At 36.7% G+C, this 26,561-nt stretch overlaps 1 long non-coding RNA gene across 1 annotated transcript in view; it reads left to right on the top strand.

Annotated features, from left to right (window-relative positions):
• Window positions 1–383: 383 nt before the first annotated feature.
• Window positions 384–26,561, top strand: part of LOC132417556 (uncharacterized) — a 388,895-nt gene continuing 362,717 nt past the window's right edge. Inside the window, exon 1 of the long non-coding RNA XR_009517874.1 lies at window positions 384–624. This is a non-coding gene — a long non-coding RNA (uncharacterized lncRNA). The remainder of the gene's footprint in view (window positions 625–26,561) is intronic.

The raw sequence follows: 26,561 nt of genomic DNA, 5'->3' as shown, positions 1-26,561 counted from the left end.
CTTTCACCAAATTTAGAAAGTTTTCAGCCATAATTTCTTCTTCCAAACCAGTATCTTTTTCCTCTCATTCAAGAATGTTAGACCTTTGATATTTCCCCAGCATTTCCTAAGGCTCTCCTCATGTAAAAAAAAAAAAAAATCTTGTTTTTTGTTCTTCAGATTGTATAATTTCTATTGATCTGTTTTCAATTTACTTTCTCTTTTTTCTTCACCACGGTTAGGTGAGCTGACACAGGTTGTGAAAGAATTCACAGAAAGATTAGCAAGGGAAGAAAAGAAAGTTTTTATTCACTTTGCAGGGGAGGAAATGGGCCAGACGCAGGGAGTGGCGATGGCACCGAAGGGTGGGCGTTTGAGTCTTTTACTGGGCTTCAGAGGGCAAGGTGCAGGAAAGGGCTGGCTTTATGTCTCTTCCGGCCCACAGCACTACCCGGGCTGGCTGTATCTCTGTAGGAGGTGTTTTTTTCAGAGAATAGACTTGCAGTCTTCAGTAGTTTTCCAGTCCTTGGGTGTCTGAAAGCGACTTGATAGTGGCCCTGGATAGGCGCTACTCTGTCGTGAGCAATGTTAGATGTGTTTACAACCACCATCTTGCTATGGAGCCAGTGAATTCTTTAATTTCAGGTATTGTGTTTTTAAACTCTGTAGTTTTCATTTGGTTTTATTTTGTAGTTTGTATTTCTCTGACAAGAATTTCTGGTTTTCCTCTTACTTAAATATTCACCTTTCCCTCTTGGTGCTTGATTGTAACAGTGGCTTCAAGTCTCTGTCTAATAAATACAACATTCGGGAATCTCATACTTGGCATTGATTTGCCTTTTCCTATGATAACTGGTAAGGTTTAATCGTTCTTAACAAATCAAGAAATCTTCTGTTGCATCCTGGACATTTTGAATATTATGTGATGAGATTTTGGGCCACATTAAAATCTTATCAGGGATGTAGATTTCTTTGTTTATTTGTTTTAGCAGGCAATCAGTCGGATTTGGTTTCAAACACAGGTCCTGTCTTACCTTCTATGGGTGGTTCCAATGCAACATCAGTTTTCTAAGCCTTTGCTGTTTTTGGCATGCACCCCTTGCATGATTGTGACTTTGGCTTATGTTATATAATTAAGTTCTCAGTGTTTTGTTTATAATTTTCCATGTGTGTTCCAGGCATGCACAGCTTTGAGTGTAAGCCCAAGACTTTGTTAGTTTATATTAGTTCCTCTTCTCTGGCTCTCCCCTCTCAGGGACTTCTGCTATACACTCTGGCTCTCAGGGTCTCATTTTAAAACCTTCTCTGTTCAGAAGGATGGGGTTGTTTCAGATTTTAGCTCCTTGTACTATTGAGCAGCAAAATGTGACAGAGACCAACCTAGGAGTTAAGCTTTGAGAGAAAAGAGAGGAAAATAATAGAGATTATCCTCACTCTTAGCCCCTGCTCACCGCAACTAGAGAAAGTCCCTGCGCAGCAGCGAAGACCCAACGCAGCCAAAAATAAATTAATTAATTAATAAATAAAATTTAAAAAGAGAAAAAGGATAGAGAAGATATTTATAAAACAATGATCAGAGCACATTGACCCATGTAGGAGGTCTGATTTTTAAAATTTTAGTCAAGATATAGGTGGTGATTAACAGATTTTATCTGACTTTTTTTCCTTATTTGCCTTCAGATAAGAAAATTATGAATGAAACATTGACACTGCATCAAAATTAATTCATTCAGAAATTATTAAGTCCCTTAAGAATTTCTTCAGTTATGTGTGACTACTGATGGCAGTATCTTATGCTTTAGGAACACAGTCAGTATAACTAGAAGCTTAACATAGAACGCTTAAAGCTTTTGGGATGGCTACAGCAGTCAACAGGTATGAGGCAGAAATGCTGAAAAAGAAAAAATATGTGTATATAATGAAATGAAGAACTAAATTTGATTTTTAAATGGATCAGTGTTTCATAAAAAATTAGTCCATATCTATATATAACACAGTAGGGTCTAGTCAAATAAATATAATTCAAGTATAAAGAATATTACAAACGCCAAGGTAAAAATAGCTTTTCTTATGTGCAAACAAACAAAACCAGGTTGGATCAAAATGAGATTTGTGGAAAAATATTTAAAGCAAGCAGTCTTTACCTGGCAAAATTGCCATTTATATGTGAATGCAACACAGGAAAATATAAAAAATTCAAAGATATATATATATATATATATATATTCTCTATTAAAAATTGATTAGAAGTTGCATGGCAGCCAGATGTCATGGTCTAAAATGCCTGGCAGTAACAATTAAGCCATTAAAAAGAAACTTGAAATAATAAGAAACAATGATTGTAATTATGACCACACAATGTTGGAGGCCGTATTACTGCTCATCACGTTTTACTCTCTCTTTTGTCAGTGCACACTACTGTAGGATTATCTTTCTCTGGTTCTTAAAAGTTAGGCATGACCATGTGAATTGGTTTGTGTGATGATTTGTGAACAGGGGAATTAAGATCTGCCATCTCCATCTTCTCTTCCTCTTCTTCCAGCAAACTTTGAGGACAGTGTGAGATAGTGGTATGTTAAGACAGTGGAGCTGTCCTCAACTTTGATACGCAAGTGACCGCATAAGACCAGTCTGCCATAGCCATGCAGTGTGAGGGAGAAATAAATCTTTGCTATTAAATATTACGAGTAACTGAGATTAACATTGCTGTTACTTCAGAATAGCCAAATGTATAGTGACTGATAAATACAATATAATATGGATGTCTTAGTCCCTTTGGGCTGCTGTCACAAAATATCACAGACATTTTAGCTTATAAACAAGGATTTATTTCTTACAGTTTTGAAGGCTGAAAGTCTGAGATCAGGGTGCCAGCACGGTCAGGTGAGGGCCTTCTATCCTCACATGGCAGAAGGGGCAAGGGAGCTCTTTTATAAGAGCATCAATTTCATTTATGAGTGCTCTACCCTCATGACCTAATCACCTCCCAAAGGCCTCACTTCCTAATACCATCACATTTGGCATTAGAATTTTAACATATGAATTTGGGGGGAACACAAACATTTAGACCTTAGCAATGGATATTAAGATTCTAGAAATGAACACCTTAAGAGGTAAAAATGATACTATAACAGGCAGAATATAAATTCTGCACTTCCCAACAAAAAAATCAAGAGGAAGAAAGACTTGTTAGGTGTTCTAATTACTAACTGTTGCAGACATGATTCAGTATGATTCAGTATAGAGTGTTTCATTTTTTGAAACTGATACATTGAAAGCTAGTGGCTCAAGTGAAAAGTAAATCTTTATCAGATTTTTAAATTCCAAAATTCCAAAGGGGTGAAATAATTAAAACAAGGTCTGTACAGAAAAATATATAGATCAGTAAATGTAAAACATATTTAATTTAAAAGTAAAAAAAAATGTAGAAACCAGATTAATGACAGTCATTAGAACAATAGTTGTAATTTAGATAAAGTGATCCAGGGCCTTTTTCCTTAAAGTTACCATTTTTATTCTTGTGCTGCAGGATGGACATGCTTATTCATGGATCTATTTGCTTTCCTCACATTAGTAGCAGCATCTCAGGAAGTTTATGGAAGAATTTTCACAGGGTTTTCAAGTACCTAGGAGTGTCAAGGCCTTACTTGCATTAGTGAATAGGGCTCAGGCCACTGAAGTAACTCATCTTCTGCCTATTCCTTTGTTCATAAAGTGTGAGGTACTATTTAGTCATCCTCCTTTTCCTGATTAGAATCAGTAATGTGGAGATCTTACGAGGTTTGAGTTCAGTGCTGCTGAGGCTCTGCTCACACTTGTTCCAAATAGGCCAGGTCCATGCTTTATGAGTCTAAATCATCCATGCCCAGTGATTTTATTTCCAAAATCTCTAATGTCTAAATAGTGACACTGTATTATTGGCTCAGTAGGGTTGTTTGTGAAGTTTATCATTACTGTTTCTAATGTGAATAAGCACACGTTCTAAAGCACTGCTTCTCAATTTTAATGTGTACACATTCACCTTGGAATTTTATTGAATGAAGAATCAGATTCATCAGGTATGGGATAAGGCCCACGGTTTTGCATTATTAGAAGAGGTTGTATAGTTCTCAGGTATTTAATAACTGAATTTTTATTTGTTTTGAGAGTAAAACTTCCTCAAAAGACAAATCCCTTAGGAATTGACCAGGAGTTTAAATTTCTCTGTCTTTGCTTCAGTATATTCATGTATGCATCCAGCTAACAAAATTTCATATATCCATTCAACAATTTTTCCTGTAATCTAGCTCTGTCTCTATGCTGGTCATTTTTCTAGGTATCTAATATATCTCTGTCACAGCACAGAATAAATACCAAATGTGTGTATGTAGTGTGTGTGTGTGTGTGTGTGTGTGTGTGTGAGTGTGTGTGTGTGTGTGTGTATCAGGTCAGATGCCAGAGTTTTATCCTCAAAAAATTTACTCATTTTCTGCTAGGTCTTCATTCCTTTTCCTGGTGTTAGAAACTTCCTGAGGCAAAACTCTAGTCTTGGAGCACACTGTTAGAACTGTACCCTATAACTCTAGGTACATTGGTCATTTTACCCCTCCATCTCCAGTGAGATAGTGTACACACACACACACACACACACAAAATATATCTGAGAAATTTATATATACACATATATGTATTTTTTTAAATTTTCAAATGCACATATCCTCACTTTCCTTGTTATGCACTGTATTTATTACTCTATTTTACTTCTTATTCATATGAGTGGATGAATTTACTTCAGTTTGATTACATGCATCAATGAGAAAAATGAACATCCATCGAGCATGATTTTCAGGCATCAACAAAATTAGTTACGAACATTTTACTTGTCAAAATATTGACGTTAAGTTCAGTAAACCACACGTTTCTGCAATCCACTCCTTGCTCAGAATATGGTTCCCTTTGTTTATATACTAAGTGCTACACTAGCATTCTCCTGGATCTCCTATTAAATTTTTATAACTTTTCTATAACAATTTTTGTAATGTAAAGTTTCTATTATTGTAAGTGGACTGCTTAAATAACACCACTGGCTGTCTCTGGAACCACATTAGATTTCAGATTTATTAACCTACTCTTACTATGTCTTTATCCACTGGCATCCTCCTTTATTACATTCCCTGTGAGCTCTGACTCTGTAGTGCTTCATTGCAATCAATTCTTAAAATCTCTTTAAAATTCTAACTCCATTACCCCTCTATCTATGCCCAGCCGCTCCGCGGCATGTGGGATCTTCCCGGACCGGGGCACGAACCCGTGTCCCCTGCATCGGCAGGCAGACTCTCAACCACTGCGCCACCAGGGAAGCCCCCCCCATCTTTTTATCATACCTATTCATATTTGTATTCAAGTAACTGAGAGGTATATTTAAAAATCCTGCATATAAGGAAATTCATACAGAAACTCTAATAGTTTTGGACATTAATTTTTGTGTTTCTTGACTTTGTTTTTCTCTCCTTAGTTCTTTCTCTTCCCTTTTCAATGGAAAATTATAACCATTATTTATTTAAAGACTCTTTCTGCCTCTTTCTGTCTCTCCTCTCCCCTGTCTCTTCCATTATACATTTATTGGTACATTTGAAGGTGCCCCCAGATTACTGAGGCTCTATTGTTTCTTCTTTTTTTTTCTGTTGCACAGACTGGATAATGTCAGTTGACCTATCTCCAATTTATAGCATCTTTAGTCTACCAGCTCAATTCTGTTGTTCAGCCCTTTAAATACATTTCTTCTTTCTAGTCATTGTATGTTTTAACTCCAGAATTTTAATTTATTTTATAATTTCTATTCTATATTTAGGGAGACATTTCCATTCGTTTTTAGACGTTAATTATTTGGACATATTTAAAATATAGCTAGCTTAAAAGTATTTGTCTAGTAAACTCCGTATCCATCTGGGCTTCCTCGTTATCTGTTTCTCCTTACTGCTTCTTTCCCTGTGTTGAACCGTATATTTTTTGCATGGCTCATATTTTTTTCTTAACTACCGGATACGTTAAATATTAGAATGTGGCAACTCTGGATATCAGATCTCCCTCCTTCCAAAGGTTTGCTGTTGTTGCTATTTTTATTTGTTTGTTTCTTTGTTTAGGATATTGCTGAACTAATTTTCTAGAGTATACATTCTTTTTTATGTTTGCCCAAGGAAGTCTCTACATATGGTAGTTTAGTAGTCAGCTAATAATTGGTCAAAGATTTTCTTACATGCCTGGAATCTTACATGCCTAGAATCAATAATTCTCTAGCTGTTGACAGTGGATTCTGTGTTTTGGAGCGTTCATTCAGTGCTCAGGCCATGTATAGTTATGCTGTAACCTTTACTTCCTGCTTGCACAGAGCCACAGGACAAAGGTGAGGGCTAGAGCCATCTCAGTTGTTTCCAGGCATGTACAAAGCCCTGTGTGTTTCTGTAACCTTCTACATTTCCCAAAATATGTCAGAACTCTTCAAAGTCCTCTATGTTCATAAGATTTCCAAGCTTTTCCTTTTAAGGTTTTTGTCATTTTGTTTATTTCAACTGCTTTTGCCACCTCAGACAGCTACAATATTAAGCAATTTCTGTTGGATGTTTTGATAAACACTTCCAGGAAAAAGGCTGTTCATATTGGGAGAGCTCTGAATAAGTCAAATAAAGAGAAGTCTTACAAGTGGGATATTCTGAGGAACTTCCAGACAGGTCAAATAATAAGAGTAATCTTGGAACGTGACTTTGAATGAATTCCTACCTCTTTCTTTCCCTTCCAGTGCCTGCAAGTTCATTTATTTTCAAGTTTCCCATAGAGGTGGGGAGAAGGTACTGGTAATAGTACGGGTTAAAAAAATCACAAAGCTCACTATTCTTTCCAGCAGTTAGCTGTTTTTCCAGAATAAACACTCATCAAATAGTTGCAATTCATTGTTAGTTTCCAGAATTCTGAAAAAGTTGATTTTGACTTTGTTTTTTGCCAGTGTTCTCATTGCTTTTATGAAGAAGATTTTCAGAGGTCCTTTCACTGCCACTTCTAACATCACTCCTTCTTTTCTATTTTTTGTCCAAATCTAGTGGAATTCTCTTATTTACCTCAATTTGTTCTTTCTTGCCTCCTAAAGGCCTCATCTGTAATACTGTCTGCTTTAAACAAATTTTAGGTCTCAGCCTGAAAAAATTGAATTTTAAAAAAGGCATTCTTTATATCCCTCTTAATATGTTATAACCCTCTGTTATAAATTACCATAGAATTGTATGATTTAAGTTACAATCATTGCATTTGAATTTTTTAAAATGTCATTTTTAATTGTAAGGTTGTCAGGTCTGAGAGATTGTGATTCACTCCTGTCTTGTTCCATGGATTTTTCCTAGGACTTAGCACAGTTCTTTCTTTTTTTTTAAATTTTTATTGGAGTATAGTTGATTTACAATTTTGTGTTAGTTTCAGGTGTACAGCAAAGTGAATCAGTTCTACATATACATATATGCACTCTTTTTTTTGGGTTCTTTTCCCATGTAGGCCATTACAGAGTATTGAGTAGAGTTCCCTGTGCTGTACAGTAGGTCTTTATAAGCTATCTATTGTATATATAATAGTCTGTATATGTCAATCCCAATCTCCCAATTCATCCCTCCAGCCCTCCCCCCGGTAACCATAAGTTTCTTTTCTACATCCGTGACTCCATTTCTGTTTTGTAAATAAGTTCATTTGTACCATTTTTTTTTTAGACTCCACGTATAAGCGATATCATATGATACTTGTCTTCCTCTGTCTGACTTACTTCACTTACTATGATAATCTCTAGATCCGTCCATATTGCTGCAAATGGCATTATTTTGTGCTTTTTATGGCTGAGTAACATTCCATTGTATATGTGTACCACATCTTTAACCATTCCTCCGTTGATGGACATTTAGGTTAGCACAGTTCTTTAGTGGATATCATCCAATAAAATAATGAAGCCATGTGAATATAAGAATATTTATTGAGCATTTATATAAATATTTAAGTAATACCAGGTTTGTTTGTTTTTTGAGAATTGATTTAATGGTTATTGCAAGGTCTTCTTAAAAACATTATCATCATTATCGCCATCCCTTGCTTTTTTTTTTTTTCCTTATTAGTCATCCATTTTATACACAACAGTGTATACATCTCCATCCCAATCTCACAGTTCATCCCACCACCACCACCACCACCCCACCGCCACTTTCCCCCTTTGGTGTCCATACGTTTGTTCTCTACATCTGACTCAACTTCTGCCCTGCAAACAGATTCATCTGTAACATTTTTCTAGGTTCCACATATATGCGTTAATATACGATATTTGTTTTTCTCTTTCTGACTTACTTCACTCTGTATGACAGTCTCTAGATCCATCCACGTCTCTACAAATGACCCAATTCCGTTCCTTTTTATGGCTGAGTAATATTCCATTGCATATTTGTACCACATCTTCTTTATCCATTCATCTGTCGATGGGTATTTAGGTTGCTTCCATGACCTGGCTATTGTAAATAGTGCTGCAATGAACATTGGGGTGCACGTAACTTTTTGAATTATGGTTTTCTCTGGGTATATGCCAGGAGTGGGATTGATGGATCATATGGTAGTTCTATTTTTAGTTTTTTAAGGAACCTCCATAATGTTCTCCATAGTGGCTGTATCAATTTACATTCCCATCAACAGTGCAAGAGGGTTCCCTTTTCTCCACACCCTCTCCAGCATTTGTTGTTTGTAGATTTTCTGATGATGCCCGTTCTAACTGGTGTGAGGTGATACCTCATTGTAGTTTTGATTTGCATTTCTCTAATAATTAGTAATGTTGAGCAGCTTCTTATGTGCTTCTTGGCCATCTGTATGTCTTCTTTGGAGAAATGTCTATTTAGGTCCTCTGCCCATTTTTGGATTGGATTGTTTGTTTTTTTAATATTGAGCTGCATGAGCTATTTATATATTTGGGAGATGAATCCTTTGTCTGATGATTCGTTTGCAACTATTTTCTCCCATTCTGAGGGTTGGATTTTCGTCCTGTTTATGGTTTCCTTTGCTGTGCAAAAGCTTTTAAGTTTCATTAGGTCCCATTTGTTTATTTTTGTTTTTATTTCCATTACTCTAGGAGGTGGATCAAAAAAGATCTTGCTGTGATTTAGATCAAAGAGTGTTCTTCCTATGTTTTCCACTAAGAGTTTTATAGTGTCCGCTCTTACATTTAGGTCTCTAATCCATTTTGAGTTTATTTTTGTGTATGGTGTTAGGGAGTGTGCTAACTTCATTCTTTTACATGTAGCTGTCCAGTTTTCCCAGCATGACTTATTGAAGAAACTGTCTTTTCTCCATTGTATATCCTTGCCTCCTTTGTCATAGATTAGTTGACCACAGGTGCGTGGGTTTATATCTGGGCTTTCTATCTTGTTCCATTGATCTGTATTTCTGGTTTTGTGCCAGTACCATATTGTCTTGATTACTGTAGCTTTGTAGTATAGCCTGAAGTTAGGGAGTCTGATTCTTCCAGCTTTTTTTTTTTCCCTCAAGACTAATTTGGCTATTTGGGTTCTTTTGTGTCTCCATACAGATTTTAAGATTTTTTTGTTCTACTTATGTAAAAAATGCCATTGATAATTTGATAGGGATTGCATTGACTCTGTAGATTGCTTTGAATAGTATACTCATTTTCACAATATTGATTCTTCCAATCCAAGAACATGGTATATCTCTCCATCTGTTTGTATCATCTTTAATTTCTTTCATCATGGCGTATAGTTTTCTGCATATAGGTCTTTTCTCTCCCTATGTAGGTTTATACCTAGGTATTTTATTCTTTTTGTTGCAATGGTAAATGGGAGTGTTTCCTTAATTTCTCTTACAGATTTTTCATCATTAGTGTACAGAAATGCAAGAGATTTCTGTGCATTAATTTTGTATCCTGCTGCTTTACCAAATGCATTGATTACCTCTGGTAGTTTCAGGTAGCATCTTTAGGATTTTCTATGTATAGTATCATGTCATCTGCAAACAGTGACAGTTTTACTTCTTCTTTTCCAACCTGTATTCCTTTTATTCCTTTTTCTTCTCTGATTGCCATGGCTAGGACTTCTAAAACTATGTTGAATAAGAGTGGTGACAGTGGACATCCTTGTCTTGTTCCTGATCTTAGAGGAAATGCTTTCAGTTTTTCACCATTGAGAATGATGTTTGCTGTGGGTTTGTCATATATGCCTTTATTATGTTGATGTAGGTTCTCTCTATGCCCACTTTCTGGAGAGTTTTATCATAAATTCGTGTTGAATTTTGTCAAAAGCTTTTTCTGCATCTATTGAGATGATCATATGGTTTTTAATTCTTCAATTTGTTAATATGGTGTGTCACATTGATTGATTTGTGTATATTGAAACATACTTGCATCTCTGGGATAAATCCCACTTGATCATGGTGTATGATCCTTTTAATGTGTTGCTGGATTCTGTTTGCTAGTATTTTGTTGAGGATTGTTGTATTTATATTCATCAGTGATATTGGTCTGTAATTTTCTTTTTCTGTAGTATATTTGTGTGGTTTTGGTGTCATGGTGATGGTGGCCTCATAGACAAGTTTGGGAGTTTTCCTTCCTCTGCAACTTTTTGCAAGAGTTTGAGAAGGATTGGTGTTAGCTGTTCTCTAAATGTTTGGTGAAATTCACCTGTGAAGCCATCTGGTCCTAGACTTTTGTTTGTTGGAAGATTTTTAATCACAGTTTCAATTTCATTACTTGTGATTGGTCTGTTCATATTTTCTATTTCTTCCTGGTTCAGTCTTGAAAATTTATACTTTTCTTAGAATTTGTCCATTTCTTCCAGGTTGTCCATTTTATTGGCATAGAGTTGCTTGTAGTAGTCTCTTAGGATGCTTTGTATTTCTGCGGTGTCTGTTTTAACTTCTCCTTTTTCATTCCTAATTTTATTGATTTGAGTCCTCTCCCTCTTTTTCTTGATGAGTCTGGCTAATGGTTTATCAGTTTTGTTTATCTTCTCAGAACCAGCTTTTAGTTTTATTGATCTTTGCTATAGTTTTCATTGTTTCTATTTCATTTATTTCTTCTCTGATCTTTATGATTTCTTTCCTTCTGCTAACTTTGGGTTTTGTTTGTTCTTCTTTTTATAGTTCCTTTAGATGTAACGTTAGACTGTTTATTTGAGATTTTTCTTGTTTCTTGGGGTAGGCTTCTATAGTTATAAACTTCCCTTTTAGAACTGGTGTGCTGCATGCCATAGGTTTTGGATTGTCATGTTTGCATTGTCATTTGTCTCTAGATATTTTTTGATTTCCTCTTTGATTTCTTCAGTGATCTCTTGGTTATTTAGCAACGTATTGTTTAACCTCCATTATGTTTGTGATTTTTACATTTTTTCCCCCATAATTGATTTCTAATCTCATAATGTTGTGCTCAGAAAAGATCCTTGATATGATTTCAATTTTCTTAAATTTTCTGAGGCTTGATTTGTGACCCAAGATATGATCTATCTAGGAGAATGTTCCATGAGCAGTTGAGAAGAAAGTGTAATCTGCGCTCTTTGGATGGAATGTCCTCTAAATGTCAATTAAATCTGTCTGGTCTATTGTGTCATTTAAAGCTTGTGTTTCCTTGTTAATTTTCTGTTTGGATGATCTGTCCATTGGTGTATGTGAGGTGTTAAAGTACCCCACTATTATTGTGTTACTGTCGATTTCCTCTTTTATAGCATTAGCTGTTGCCTTATGTACTGAGGTGCTTCTGTGTTGGGTGCATATATATTTATAATTGTTACATCTTCGTGGATGGATCCTTTGATCATTATATAGTGCCCTTCCTTGTCTCTTGTAACATACTTTATTTTAAAGTCTATTTTATCTGATATGAGTATTGCTACTCCAGCTTTCTTTCGATTTCCATTTGCATGGTATATCTTTTTCCATCCCCTCACTCAGTCTGTATGTGTCCCTAGGTTTGAAATGGGCCTCTTGTAGACAGCATATATATGGGTCTTGTTTTTGTCTCCATTCAGCAAGGCTGTGTCTTTTGGTTGGAACATTTAATGCATTCACATTTAAGGTAATTATTGATATGTATGTTCTTATTACCATTTTCTTAATTGTTTTGGGTTTTTGTAGGTCCTTGTCTTCTCTTGTGTTTCCCACTTAGAGAAGTTCCTTTAGCATTTGTTGTAGAGCTGGTTTGGTGATGCTGAATTCTCTTAGCTTTTGCTTGTCTGTAAACTGTTGATTTCTTCATCGAATCTGAATGAGATCTTCGCTGGGTAGAGTAATCTTGGTTGTAGGTTTTTCCCTTTCATCACTTTAAATATATCATGCCACTCCCTTCTTGCTTGTAGAGTTTCTGCTGAGAAATCAGCTGTTAACCTTATGGGAGTTCCTTGTATGTTATTTGTCATTTTTCCCTTGCTGCTTTCAGTAATTTTCGTTTGTCTTTAATTTTTGCCAATTTGTTTACTACATGTCTCGGCATGTTTCTCCTTGGATTTTTCCTGTATGGTACTCTCTGTTTTTCCTGGACTTGGGTGGCTGTTTCCTTTCCCATGTTAGGGAAGTTTTTGACTATAATCTCTTCAAATATTTTCTCGGGTCCTTTCTCTCTCTCTTCTTCTGGGACCCCTACAATGCAAATGTTGTTGCGTTTAGTATTGTTCCAGAGGTCTCTTAGGCTGTCTTCATTTCTTTTCATTCTTTTTACTTTATTGTGTTCCACAACAGTGAATTCCACCGTTCTGTCTTCCAGGTCACTTGTCCTTTCTTCTGCCTTAGTTATTCTGCTATTGATTCCTTCTGGTGTATTTTTCATTTGAGTTATTTTATTGTTCATCTCTGTTTGTTCTTTAATTCTTGTACGTCTTTGTTGAACATTTCTTGCATCTTCTCGATCTTTGCCTCCATTCTTTTTCCAAGGTCCTGGATCATCTTCACTATCATTCTGAATTCTTTTTCTGGAAAGTTGCCTATCTTCACTTCATTTAGTTGTTTTTCTGGGGTTTTATCTTGTTTCTTCTTCTGGTACATAGCCCTCTGCCTTTTCATCTTGTCTATCTTTCTATGAATTTGGTTTTGTTCCACAGGCTGCAGGATTGTAGTACTTCTTGCTTCTGCTGTCTGACCTCTGGTGGATGAGGCTATCTAAGAGACTTGCAGAAGTTTCCTGATGGGAGGCACTGGTGGTGGGTAGAGCTCAATACCAGATTTTTAACACTATATGTCTGATCATTTATTGGTTAAATGATTAAAATTGGCATGCATTTGGGACAAATCTGGATTGTATGATGTTTTAGTTGGTAATCTTTGGGGGGAGCATAATATGTGTAGCAACTCCATTGTTATTCTTCATATAAAAGTTATTATGAAAAATCTCTGTACATTTTACTAACTAGACACACAGGTCAAGGGGGACATTAACCTTTGTTTTTCTTATTCTTGGAATCTCACATATTTCTTATAAGACAGTTTCAACTGGCAAATTCCCAAAACGCAGATATTATTCTTAGATTTCTCCTTTCTACATCCCAACATTTACCAGTATAAAATTAAGAGGGAATTCATAGTAGGATAAGAAATGCCTCAGAATATATATTTTCTGGAACTTTTCTTTCTAAGTAAAGTGTACAATGTTTAGCAAAGAGTAAATTTTTTATGAGGGAACAGAATTAACCTTAAGAATGTAATGTATTTAGGTCATATTGTTACAGTAAAATAAAAAGGGTAAGGAAGATCTTTGCTGCTTTGTGTTAAGTGATTTTTATTACCAAGTCATTTTTAGCATAGCTTTATAGTAGAATTTTGTTTGTTTATTTCAGGTGGGCAGATTTTCGACACTCTTTCAAAGATTCACAATCACTTTCTCTTTAATGCTGTATTATACATGTGGATCCTGGGCACATTTGAATTCCCAATAAATTGGAAGATAAATTTGAAGATTACCAATGCTGTTTTCTTGATTTCTAACTGCATTGTCTAAATTGAGTAAACATATCATGCTGCCTTGAAAGCAAGAGGTTGATTTTCATGGTGTAAATAATTCTGTTCTTACGTATTATGGGAGATTATTCCCATGTTGTCCATCATAGGACATGATTGGAAATAGCATTCAAATGAGTTACTAAAATTTACAAGGGAGATATTATACCCAAAGCAGTAAGGGATCTGTCTTTTTCCTACTTCCCAGTTGCCATGAGTGGACTCATGGAAACTATTCCTCATCAGGAATAGTATATCAGGTCCTTTAAAAAAATAATTTACTAACGTTTACTGTGATTGCATAGTATATAAATCATAAGTGGGTTTAGAGATAGACAGAAAATGTTGACCCAACCCAATAATTGGGTCCAAAAAATTATACTACAAAAAAATGAAATCAGAAAATCATAAAAATATTATCCAGGACATGAAACAACATTTTGGAAGTCTAGAACTAATAGATAATTGTTCAGAATGAATTTGAGACTTTAGATAAGTCAGTCAAACAAAATAATGTCAGCTGTCTGTTTGTCAATAGCCATAGTTGAGTAAGAGTATTAATGATTAAAATTCCTCTTAAATCTCTTTGGAGACACTCAGAGTAAGAATACGGCTTTTCCTGCTTATTCTGTGCTGTCACATTTAGTGCTTCAGAACTTCCATCTGCTTTTCAGTTAATTCACTTACAGATTTAGCAGTGTCTCGGACTTCACAATTTTAGAAGTGTAAAGTGTATGGGGGGCGGAGTCAAGATGGTGGACTAGGAGAATGCAGAATTTGCATCTCTTCACAGCTAGGGCACCTACCAGGCACTGTTGCGGGACCATGGGCACCTAAGGGGACGGGAGGAACCCCCAGTGACTGGGTGGGACATTGGGCATGGGGGGGAGTAAGGAGGGAGAAGTGGATGCTAGGTGGGACTGGCGCCCCTGAGGGGTGGCTGGAGGAGGGGAAGGGATCCCACGCCCGAAGCGGGAAATGGGGGAACCATTGGGAGGACAGAGGACCAAAATGGAGCATGGCCCGGTTTCCCCTGCCCACTTGGACCCCCAGGAACCTGCTGAGGTCCTGGGCCTGATCCTCTGCCCACCAAGGCCCCGTCCAGCCACGCGGATCCCAAGGGAGAGGGAGGGAGGGAAGGGGGAGCAAAAGTAAAGGCCGGACCGACAGGACAAGCACTCCAGAGGGGCGGCTGGGGGAGGGGAGGAGTTCCTAGACCCAGCAGGACCCTCCCATGGTTAGGGCTCCAGTGGGGATGGGGGAGACCCAGGGATAGACTGGGGGGTGTAGAGCAATGGAAACAAATGGGACCAATGCTTTCCCTGTCCACTCAGGCACTGGGGAGCCTGTTGGGCTCCTGGGCCTAATCCTCTGCCCTCGGAGCCTCCCCACTGCTGTGCAGAGCCTAAGCCCCACCCCTACACCCCCCCCAGTGCCCCACCTCTACACTCGGAGACCCCCTCAGAGACCCCCTCCAACTGGGCTGGACCTAAACCCCACCCACACACCCTCACCCAGGGCCCTACCCCTAAACTCTGGAGGCACCCCTTTGGACTGCTGCCTAACCCCTTCTGCACAGGTTCTAAACAAAGGCACCACCCACGCTTGAATGATGTCCTGCCTAGGCCCTGCCCCCAAGGCCTTTCCTGCTGCTTGCGTCCTAATCCTAGGCCCCGCCCCAAGCTCAAACTTACCCGGCTTCCCCGCCACACCTGCCTAGGCCCTGCCCCATCATAAACCCGGGCCCTGCCTACATTCCACCCCTCCCGCCTTAACTCCACCCCCAATAGCCAAGGCTTTTTTTTTTCTCTCTTTTCCTCTTAGATTGGGGTTGTGTTTTACCTTGTTGATTCATTTATATTTTTATTTTTTCTGATAATTGTTTTATTTTTATAATTTTATTTTGTTCTTTATACTTAGTTTTTCTTGTACTCCTTTTGACTTCTCTGTTTTGTTTTTTTTTTTCTGTAGAGGTTTTGTTTTACCTTGTTCCAGTTGTTTCAATTATATTTTTATTTTTCCTAATATATATTTTATCTTTCTAGTTGTAGTTTATATTTTATCCTTCGTTATTGGACAGCTTTTTTTTTTGCCGTGCCACACAGCTTGCGGGATCTGGGTTCCCTGCTGGAGGTCAGTCCTGAGCTCCTGTGGTGGGAGCGCTGAGTCCAAACTGCTGGACTAACAGAGAACCTCAGACCCCAGGGACTATTAATCTGAGTGCAGCCTCCTGGTGGTCCGCATCTTGGCACCAAGACCCAGCTCTACCTAACTGCCCGCAAACTCCAGTGCTGCACACCTCAGACCAAACAACCAGTAATACAGCCCCACCCATCAAAAAGGCAAAAAAATGAAATGACAAAATAATATGTTACAGGCAAAGGAGCAGGGTAAAAACCTACAAGACCAAATAAATGAAAATGAAATAGACAACCTACCTGAAAAAGAATTCAGAGTAATCATAGTAAAGATGATCCAAAATCTTGGAAATAGAATCGAGAAAATACAAGAAATGTTTAACAAATATCTAGAAGAACTAAAGAGCAAACAAAGTGATAAACAACACAATAACTGCAATTAAAAATATTCTAGAAGGAATCAATAGCAGAATAACTGAGGCAGAAGAACGGCTATGTGAGCTGGAAGATAAAATAGTGGAAATAACTGCCAGGGAGCAGAATAAAGAAAAAAGAATGAAAAGAATTGAGGACAGTCTCAGAGACCCATGGGACAACATTAAACTCACCAATGTTCTAATTATAGGGGTCCCAGAAGAGGATAAAAAAAAGAAAGGGTCTGAGAAAATATTTGAAGAGATATAGTCAAAAACTTCCCTAACATGAGAAAGGAAATAGTCAACCAAGTCCAGGAAGTGCAGAGAGTCCCATATAGGATATACCCAAAGAGAAACATGCCAAGATACATATTAATCAAACTATCAAAAATTAAATACAAAGAAAAAATATTAAAAGCAGCAAGGGAAAAGCAACAAATTACATACAAGGGAATCCCCATAAGGTTAACAGCTGATCTTTCAGCAGAAACTCTGCAAGCCAGAAGGGAGTGGCAGGACATATTTAAAGTGATTCAAGGGAAAAAACTACAGCCAATATTACTCTACCTGGCAAGGATCTTATTCAGATTTGACAGAGAAATCATAAGCTTTAAAGACAAGCAAAAGCTGTGAGAATACAGAACCACCAAACCAGCTTTACAACAAATGCTAAAGGAACTTCTCTAAGCGGGAAACACAAGAGTAGAAAAAGACCCACAAAAACAAACCCAAATCAATTAAGAAAATTAATAGGAATATACATATCAATAATCAACTTGAATGTAACTGGATTAAATGCTCCAACCAAAAGACATAGACTGGCTGAATGGATACAAAAAGAAGACCCTTATATATGCTGTCTACAAGAAACCCACTTCAGACCTAGGGACACATAAAGACTGAAAGTGAGGGGATGGAAAAATGTACTCCATGCAAATGAAAATCAAAAGAAAGCAGAGTAACAATACTCAAATCAGGTAAAATAGACTTTAAAATAAAGAGTGTTAGAAGAGATAATGAAGAACACCACATAATGATCAAGGGATCAATCCAAGAAGAAAACATAAATATTAGAAATATTTATGCACCCAACATAGGAGCACCTCAATACATAAGGCAAATGCTAACAGCCATAAAAGGAGAAATCGACAGTAATAGTGGGGGACTTTAACACTCCACTTACACCAATAGACAGATCATCCAGACAGAAAATAAATAAGGAGACACAAGCTTTAAATGACACAATACACCACATAGACTTAATCAATATTTTTAGGACATTCCACTGGAAAGCAGAAGAATGAACTTTCTTCTCAAGTGCACATGGAACATTCTACAGAATAGATCAAATCTTGGGTCACAAATCAAGCCGTGGAAAATTTAAGAAAATTGAAATCATATCAAGCATCTTATCCGACCACAACGCTATGAGATTAGAAATCAATTACAGGAAAAAAACAGTAAAAAATACAAACACATGGAGGCTAAACAGTGTGCTGCTAAATAACCAAGAGATCACTGAAGAAAACAAAGAAGAAATAAAAAAATACCTAGAAACAAATGAAAACGACAACATCACTATCCAAAACCTATGGGACGCAGCAAAAGCAGTTCTAAGAGGGAAGTTCATAGCAATTCAAGCTCACCTCAAGAAACAAGAAAAATTTCAAGTAAACAATCTAACCTTACACCTAAAGCAACTAGAACAAGAAGAACAAAGAAAACCCCAAATTAGTAGAAGGAAAGAAATCATAAAGATCAGAGCAGAAATAAATGAAATAGAAACAAAACTATAGCAAAGATCAATACAACTAAAAGCTTGTTCTCTGAGAAGATAAACAAAATTGATAAACCTTTAGCCAGACTCATCAAGAAAAAAAGGGAGAGGACTCAAATCAATAAAATTAGAAATGAAAAAGGAGAGATTACAACTGACACTGCAGAAATACAAAAGATCATAAGAGACTACTGCAAGCAACTATATGCCAATAAAATGTGCAACCTGGAAAAAATGGACAAATTCTTGGAAAAGTGCAACCTTCCAAGATTGAACCAGGAAGAATTAGAAAATATAAACAGAACTATCACAGGCTTCACAGGCGAATTCTATCAAACATTTAGAGAAGAGTTACCCCTATCCTCAAACTCTTCCAAAAATTGCGGAGGGAGGAACACTACCAAACTCGTTGTACAAGGCCACCTTCACCCTGACACCCAAACCAGACAAAGCTATCGCAAAAAAAGAAAAGTATAGACCAGTATCACTGATGAACATAGATGAAAAAATCTTCAACAACATACTAGCAAACAGAATCCAGCAACACATTAAAGGGATCGTACACCATGATCAAATGGTATTTATTCCAGGGATGCAAGGATTCTTCAATATACATAAAACAGTCAATGTGATACAGCATATTAACAAATGAAAGAATGAAAACCATATGATCATCTCGGTAAATGAAGAAAAAGCTTTTGACAAAATTCAACACCCATTTATGAAAAAACGTCTCCAGAAAGTGGACATAGAGGGAACCTACCTCAACATAATAAAAGCCATATACAGCAACCCACAGCAGACATCATTCTCAATGGTGAGAAGCAAATCATTTCCTCTGCGTTTAGGAGCAAATCAAGGAGGTCCACTCTTGCCACTATTATTCAACATAGTATTGGAAGTCCAAGCCACAGCAATCAGAGAAGAAAAAGAAAGAAAAGGAATACAAATTGGAAAAGAAGAAGTAAAACTGTCACTGTTAGCCAATGATGTGATACTACACATAGAAAATCCTAAAGGTGCCACCAGAAAACTACTAGAACTAAACAATGCATTTGGTAAAGTTGCAGGATACAAAATTAATGCACAGGAATCTATTGCATTCCTCTACACTAACAATGAAAAATCAGAAAGAGAAATTAAGGAAACAATCCCATTTACCATCACAACAAAAAGAAAATACCTAGGAATAAACCTACCTAAGGAGGCAAAAGACCTGTACTCAGAAAATTATAAAACACTGATGAAAGAAATCAAAGATAACATAAACAGATGGAGAGATATACCATGATCCTGTATTGGAAAAATCAATATTGTGACAATGACTATACTATGCAAAGCAATCTACAGGTTCAATGCAGTCCCTATCAAATTACCAATGGAATTTTTCACAGAAGTAGAACAAGAAATTTTATAATTTGTGTGGAAACACAAAAGACCCCGGATAGCCAAAGGAATCTTAAGAAAGAAAAACGGAGCTGGAGGAATCAGGCTCCCAGACTTCAGACTATACTACAAAGCTACAGTAATCCAGACAGTATGGTACTAGCACAAAAAACAGAAATATAGATCAATGGAACAGGATAGAAAGCCCAGAGATAAACCCACACATATATGGTCACCTTATCTTTGACACAGGAAGCAAGAATATACAATGGAGAAAAGACAGCATCTTCAATAAGTGGTGCTGGGAAAAATTGATAGCTACATGTAAAAGAATGAAATTAGAACACTCCCTAATACCATACACAAAAATAAACTCAAAATGAATTCAAGACCTAAATGTAAGACCGGACACTGTAAAACTCTTAGTGGAAAACATAGGCAGAACACTCTATTACATAAATCACAGCAAGATCCTTTTTGAACCACCTCCTAGAGTAAGGGAAATAAAAGCAAAAATAAATAAATGGGACCTAATGAAATTTAAAAGCTTTTGCACAACAAAGGAAACCATAAACAAGATGAAAAGACAGCCCTCAGAATGGGAGAAAATATTTGCAAATGAAGCAACTGACAAAGGATTAATCTCCAATATATACAAGCAGCTCATGCAGATCAATATCAAAAAAACAAACAAACCAATCCAAAAATGGGTGGAAAATCTAAATAGAAATTTCTCCAAAACAGACATACAGATGGCCAACAAATGCATGAAAAGATGCTCAACATCACTAATCATTAGAGAAATGAAAATCAAAGTCATAATGAGGTATCACCTCACACTGTTCAGAATGGCCATTATGAAAAAATCTACAAACAATAAATACTGGAGAGGGTGTGGAGAAAATGGAACCCTCTTGCACTGTTGATGGGAATGTAAATTGATACAGCCACTATGGAGAACAGTATAGAAGTTCCTTAAAAAACTAAAAATAGAACTACCATATGACCCAGCAATCTCACTCCTGGGCATATACCCTGAGAAAACCATAATTCAAAAAGAGACATGTACCACAATGTTCATTGCAGCTCTATATTTACAATAGCCAGGATATGGAAGCAATCTAAGTGTCCATAGACAGATGAATGGATAAAGAAGATGTGGCACATATATACAATGGAATATTACTCAGCCATATAAAGGAATGAAATTGAGTTATTTGTAGTGAGGTGGATGGACCTAGAATCTGTCATACAGAGTGAAGTAAGTCAGAAGGAGAAAAGCAAATACCATATGCTGACACATACATGCTGAATTTTAAAAAGCAGTCCTGGTGAACCTAGTGGCAGGGCAGGAATAAAGATGCAGACATAGAGAATGGACTTGAGGGCACATCAGGGGAAGGGAAAGCTGGGATGAAGTGAGAGAGTAGCATTGACACACATACCCTACCAAGTGTAAAATGGATGGCTAGTGGGAAGCTGCTGCATAGCACAAGCAGATCGACTCAATGCTTTATGACGACCTAGAGGGATGGTGTAGGGAGAGTGGGCGGGAGGCTCTAGAGGGAGGGGATATGGGGATGTATATATACATATGGCTGTTTCACTTTGTTGTACAGCAGAAACTAACACAACATTGTGAAGCATTTATACTCCAATAAAGATGTGGAAAAAAAAAGATTGTAAGGGTATCAGGGGACATTTATTCCAGCTAATTTTCCTACAGTTGAGGAGAGGATAAGTGATTAATATAAAGTCTAAAACTAATTACTGGAAAACTAAGACTAGAATTCAATTTCCTTTACTTGAAAATCTAATATTTTTTCATATCATTAAAAATTTTTCAATAACAACTCTCTTAAGATTTTTCCTATACTTTTAGTCTTCTGGAATTTATAAGTGTGATAATATATATAATTATTATATTGATTTGTTATCTTCTTATTTTTGTTGCTTCCCGAAGTATGACATTTAGTCTTGCCTGAGAGCATAGTCATTTGTTCCAGGAAGAAAATCCACAAATGACCCCACTCTCCTTAAATCATGGTGGGGTGCATAGGGGTCTAAGAGGCTGCACTCTGCCAGTTTATCTAAACTCTTCACTGAGCCATTATTGCTGTTACATCCTAGGTACCCTGTGGAGTGAGAAAGGTACCTTGCAAGATGCTGGAGAGTGACAGCGACTCTCTTCTGTGGCTCACTCTAGCGTACATTGAGCAAGAGTTCTCTTCTCATAGATGCTCAAAAATATAATTCACTTGCTCTCTGAGAATTCTTGTTGCCCCCAGCTGATTAAATGAGTCTCTGCTATGGGATAAATCTAGCTCAGAAGTTAATTTTTTTTAATTTCCAATTCTACAGTTTAATAAATCCTTCAGGCCATATTTTTTCCTTTCAAGGCAAAGCTTTTGCTACTCAGAAACCTCTTTCACAAGTTTAAAAAATCTTTATTGTAGTATAATATGTATAGAATAAATTCAGCTGTTTCAAGGGTATAATTTATTAAATTTTTGTACATTTACTGAAGATGTGACTATCAACACAGTCCAATTTTAGAACATTTTCATTAACCTAGAAGCATCCCTTATGCCAACTTGCATTCAATCCCATCCCCCACTGTCTAGATTCAGGCAACTCTAAGTTCTGTTTCTAAATATTTCTCTTTTCTAGATATTTCATATCAGTAGAATCACACAATATGTGGTCTTTTGCATCTGGCTTCTTTCACTTAGTGTAATGTTTTTTAGGTTATTACAGACATTCTGATAGGAATTGCATAATATCTATAGATCAACTTGGACACAACTGCTATCTTAATAACTTTAATATCTTAACTTTTATATATTAATAACTGTTTCTAATTAATGTGAATTTTCTCTTTACCGAGATCTTCTTTTTTGCAATAATGTTTTCTAGTTTTCAGTGTAAAATTTTTGAACTTTAAAAAAATGTACTTCTAAGAATTTTATACTTCATGATACTTGATTATGGAATTGTTTTAATTTCAAATTATTCTTTCCTGTTGTATAGAAATGTAATAGATTCATTTTTTAAATATTTGGTTGATTCACAAATGCATTAATCTGTGCCTTAGCTTGCTTTCTGGGAAGACTTTTAATTATTAAATCAATTCTTTTACTTTTTTAACTTATTTTACTTAGGTTTATTCAGATTTGAGTTAGTTTCAGTAATTGAGTCTTTCTAAAAATATTATTTAGCTTATGTCAACTTTATACACTTATTAGAACTTGTTTTATATTTTACATATGATTCATAATAGGGAATGTGTTACCATTACTTTGTGCTGGGATTGTAAATTATAATATATGTCTATATGCTGTAAGACCATAAAACCATATATACACATATTGTTTCATGGAATTGCTGTATAAATCTGTTGAGAAACAAGAGAAGTATGCAATCATGCTGTATTTTATATTCATTTACATAACTGCATTTACCAGTGCTATGTGCTTTTTCATGTGAGTTCCAGTTAGTTTCTGGTATCTCTTGCCTTCAGCCTAAAGAACTTCTTTTAGTATTTATCATAAAGCAGGTCTGTCAGCAACAGATTTCCTCAGCATTCATTTATCTCTGAAATGCTTTGTTTTACTTAATTTTTGAGATAGTATTTTTATGGAGGAATAGTTGACTTACAATGTTATATTAGTTTCAGGTGTACAAAATAGTCACTCGATATATTTATAGATTATACTCTAAAGTTATTGTAAAACATTGGCTCTATTTCCTGTGCTGTACTTATATCCTTGTATCTTATTTATTTTATACATAGAAGTTTTTACACTCAATCTCTTACTCCCGTCTTTCCCCTTCTCCCATCTGTCTCCACACTGGTAACCACTAGTTTGAGTCTGTATCTATGTTTCTGTTTTGTTATATTCATTTGTTTCTGTAATTTTTTTGGATTTTACATATGCATGAAAACATACTGTATTTGTCTCTCTCTGTCTGACTTATTGCACTATGCACCCTCCACATCTACTCATGTTGTTGCAGATGACAAACTTTCCTTTTTTATGGCTGAGTATTATTCCACATTAGTTTATCAGTTCATATGTTGATGGACATTTAGGTTGTATCCATATTTTGTCTATTATAAATAATGCTGCTGTGAACTTTGGGGTCCATATATCTTTTCAAATTAGTGTTTTGTTTGCTTCAGATATATACTCAGGAGGGGAATTTCTGAGTCACATGGTAGTACAATTTTAGTTTTTTGAGGAATCACCATACTGTTTTCCATAGTGGCTGCACTAATTTACAGTCCTTTCAACAGTGTGCTAGGGTTCCCTTTCCTCTACATCCTTGCCAACAATTTGTTATTTATTGTCTTTTTAACTAAACACTTCTGCCAGGTGTGAGGTGATATCTCATTGTGGCTTTGATTTGCATTACCCAGATGATTAGTAATATTGAGCATCTTTTCATGGCAATCTGTATGTATTCTTTGAAAAAATGTCTATTCAGGTCATCTGCCCATTTTTTATTGGGCTGTTTGTTTTTTTGATATTGAATTGTATGAGCTGTTAGTGTATTTTTGATATTAACCGCCTGTCAGTCATATTATTTGCAAATACCTTCTCTCATTCAGTAGGTTGTCTTTTAATTTTGTTGGTGATTTCCTCTGTTGTGAAAAACCTTTTAAGTTCAGTTAGGCCCCATTGTTTATTTTATTTTTGCTTCTGTTTACCTTGCCTGAGGAGACAAATCTAAAAAAATATTTCTAGGACTTATGTCAAAGAGTATACTGCCTATGTTTTCTTTTAGGAGTTTTATGTTTTTCAGTTATACATTTAGGTCTTTAATTAGGTCTTTTAAGAGGGGCTAGAGCCAGAGCAAGGAGTCTATTTTACATATGGTGTGAGAAAATATTAGTGATTTAAGTTTAAACACATTCTAAAAGATCTCCATTTTTACTCCTCCTCCCACATTTTATGTCATGTTTTATGTATTTATGCCTGTCCCTTAACTGTTTATTGTAGTTATATTTGCTTTTACAATTTTTGTCTTTTAAGCTTCACAGTAGCTTATTTAAGTGGTTGATCCATAGCCTTTACAATATATTTCCCTTTACCCAGGTGACTTTTTCCTTCCTATATTTTCTTATCTCTTTTTATATCCTTTTTCCACTTAAAGAAGACTTTTTAACGTTTCTTGTAAGGTCAGTTTAGTGGCGATGAAGTATTTTAGTTTTTGCTTGTCTGGGGAAATCTTTATGTCTCCTTCATTTCTGAATGGTAACCTTGCAGAGCAGAGTATCCTAGATTATAGTTTTATTTTTTTTCAGCATTTTAATTATACTGTGCCACTCCCTTCTGGCCTGCAAAGTTACTGCTGAAAATCAGCTTCTAGCCCAATGAGGGCTCCTTTGTATGTGACTCTGTTTTTCCCTTGCTGACTTTAAAATTATTTCTTTAACTTTGCCATTTTAATTGTGATATGTTTTGGTGTGGGTCTGTTTGGGTTCATTTTGTTTGAGACTCCCTGTGCTTCCTGGTCCTGGATATCTGCTTTCTATCTCCAGTTAGGGAAGTTTACAGCCTTAATTTTATCAAATACATTTTCTGCCCTTTTTTCTCTTCTTTTTCTGGGCCCCCCTATAATGCTAATGTTAGTATGCTTGATGTTGTCCCAGACCTTCTTTAAACTCTTCTCATTAAATTTTTGTTTGCTTTTTGCTGGTCTGATTGGGTCCACTATTCTATCTTCCATGTCATTTATGCATTCTTCTATGTCATCTAATCTGCTGTTAATTTTAGTGTATTTTTTATCTCAGTTATTGTATTCTTCAGATCTGACTGGTTCTTTTCCATATTTTCTAGTTCTTCTTTGAAGTTCTCACTGTGTTCATCTATTGTTTTCTTGAGTTCAATTTACATTGTTATTACTATTGCTTTGAACTTTTTCTCAGGTAAATTATTTCTTTCTGCTTCATTAGAGTGCTTTTCCTGGAGTTTTGTCTTGTTCTTTGGTTTGAAATATATTCCTCTGTCTTCTTGTTTTGTTTTACTTTCCCTGTTTGTGTCTATGAAATTAGGTGAAACAGTTACCTATTCCAGTCTTGAATGCATGTTCTTGTGTGTGGCAATCTTATGCAGTCTGCATGTGCCCAGTGGCTTTGGTGGGAGAGGTGGCTCTGAAGTGAGCTGTCATAGGCCGTCTCTTCTCCCAGTGTTCTCTGGCAGCCATTGCCTTGGTGAGAGGTAGGGCTGGAGTCAGAGGGGCTAGAGCCAGAACAAGGTGTCAGCCAGGGCTTCTCCCTGGCATGATTTCAGTCTCTGTGTTGTTTGGAGGTATGGATGGAACCTGAGGGCTTGGGGCCATACTTCTGTGCTGGCCTCTTTTTCTTCAGTGCTTGTGCACTGGGTAGAGGCATGGTTGTGGCTCAAGGAATTGCAGCTGTGCTTCTGAGCCGGCTGTTTTTTCCCAGGTGCATGTGTGCATGTGCCACAGTGATGGCAGTCTTTGCTGTGGCTGGAAGCAGGACTGGGGCCCGAGCTAACTCTTCTCTTTCCCTGGTGTGTGTGTGCATGTTGGCAACGGCGGTCTCTGTCTCAGCAAGGAGCAGTGTTGGAGCAAGAGGGGTTGGAGCGGGAGCCTGGTGAGGGCTGTGGTGTGTGCTGGGGTGGTCCTGGCTGGCCAAGCAGTTCAAGCAGAATCAAGCAGTTCTCAATCTGCTGCCTCTGCGCTGGGACTGGGATCAAGCAGGTCTGCATGTGCACTGCTTAAGAGTGGAGTCTTGGTTTCTTATAGCCCTCTGGTAAGGCCCACTTGTTTTTAAACCAGCTAAGGGGGGCTTGTCTTTTTGGTGTTGTACCCCAGGGGTGGCATGACTGATAGGGAACTCGAAGCCCTTGCTCCTTAAGG

Source organism: Delphinus delphis, chromosome 21 (genome assembly GCF_949987515.2).
Source record: "Delphinus delphis chromosome 21, mDelDel1.2, whole genome shotgun sequence".
In the NCBI taxonomy this organism is placed as follows: domain Eukaryota; kingdom Metazoa; phylum Chordata; class Mammalia; order Artiodactyla; family Delphinidae; genus Delphinus; species Delphinus delphis.
This window is presented reverse-complemented; position numbering and strand designations above follow the sequence as displayed.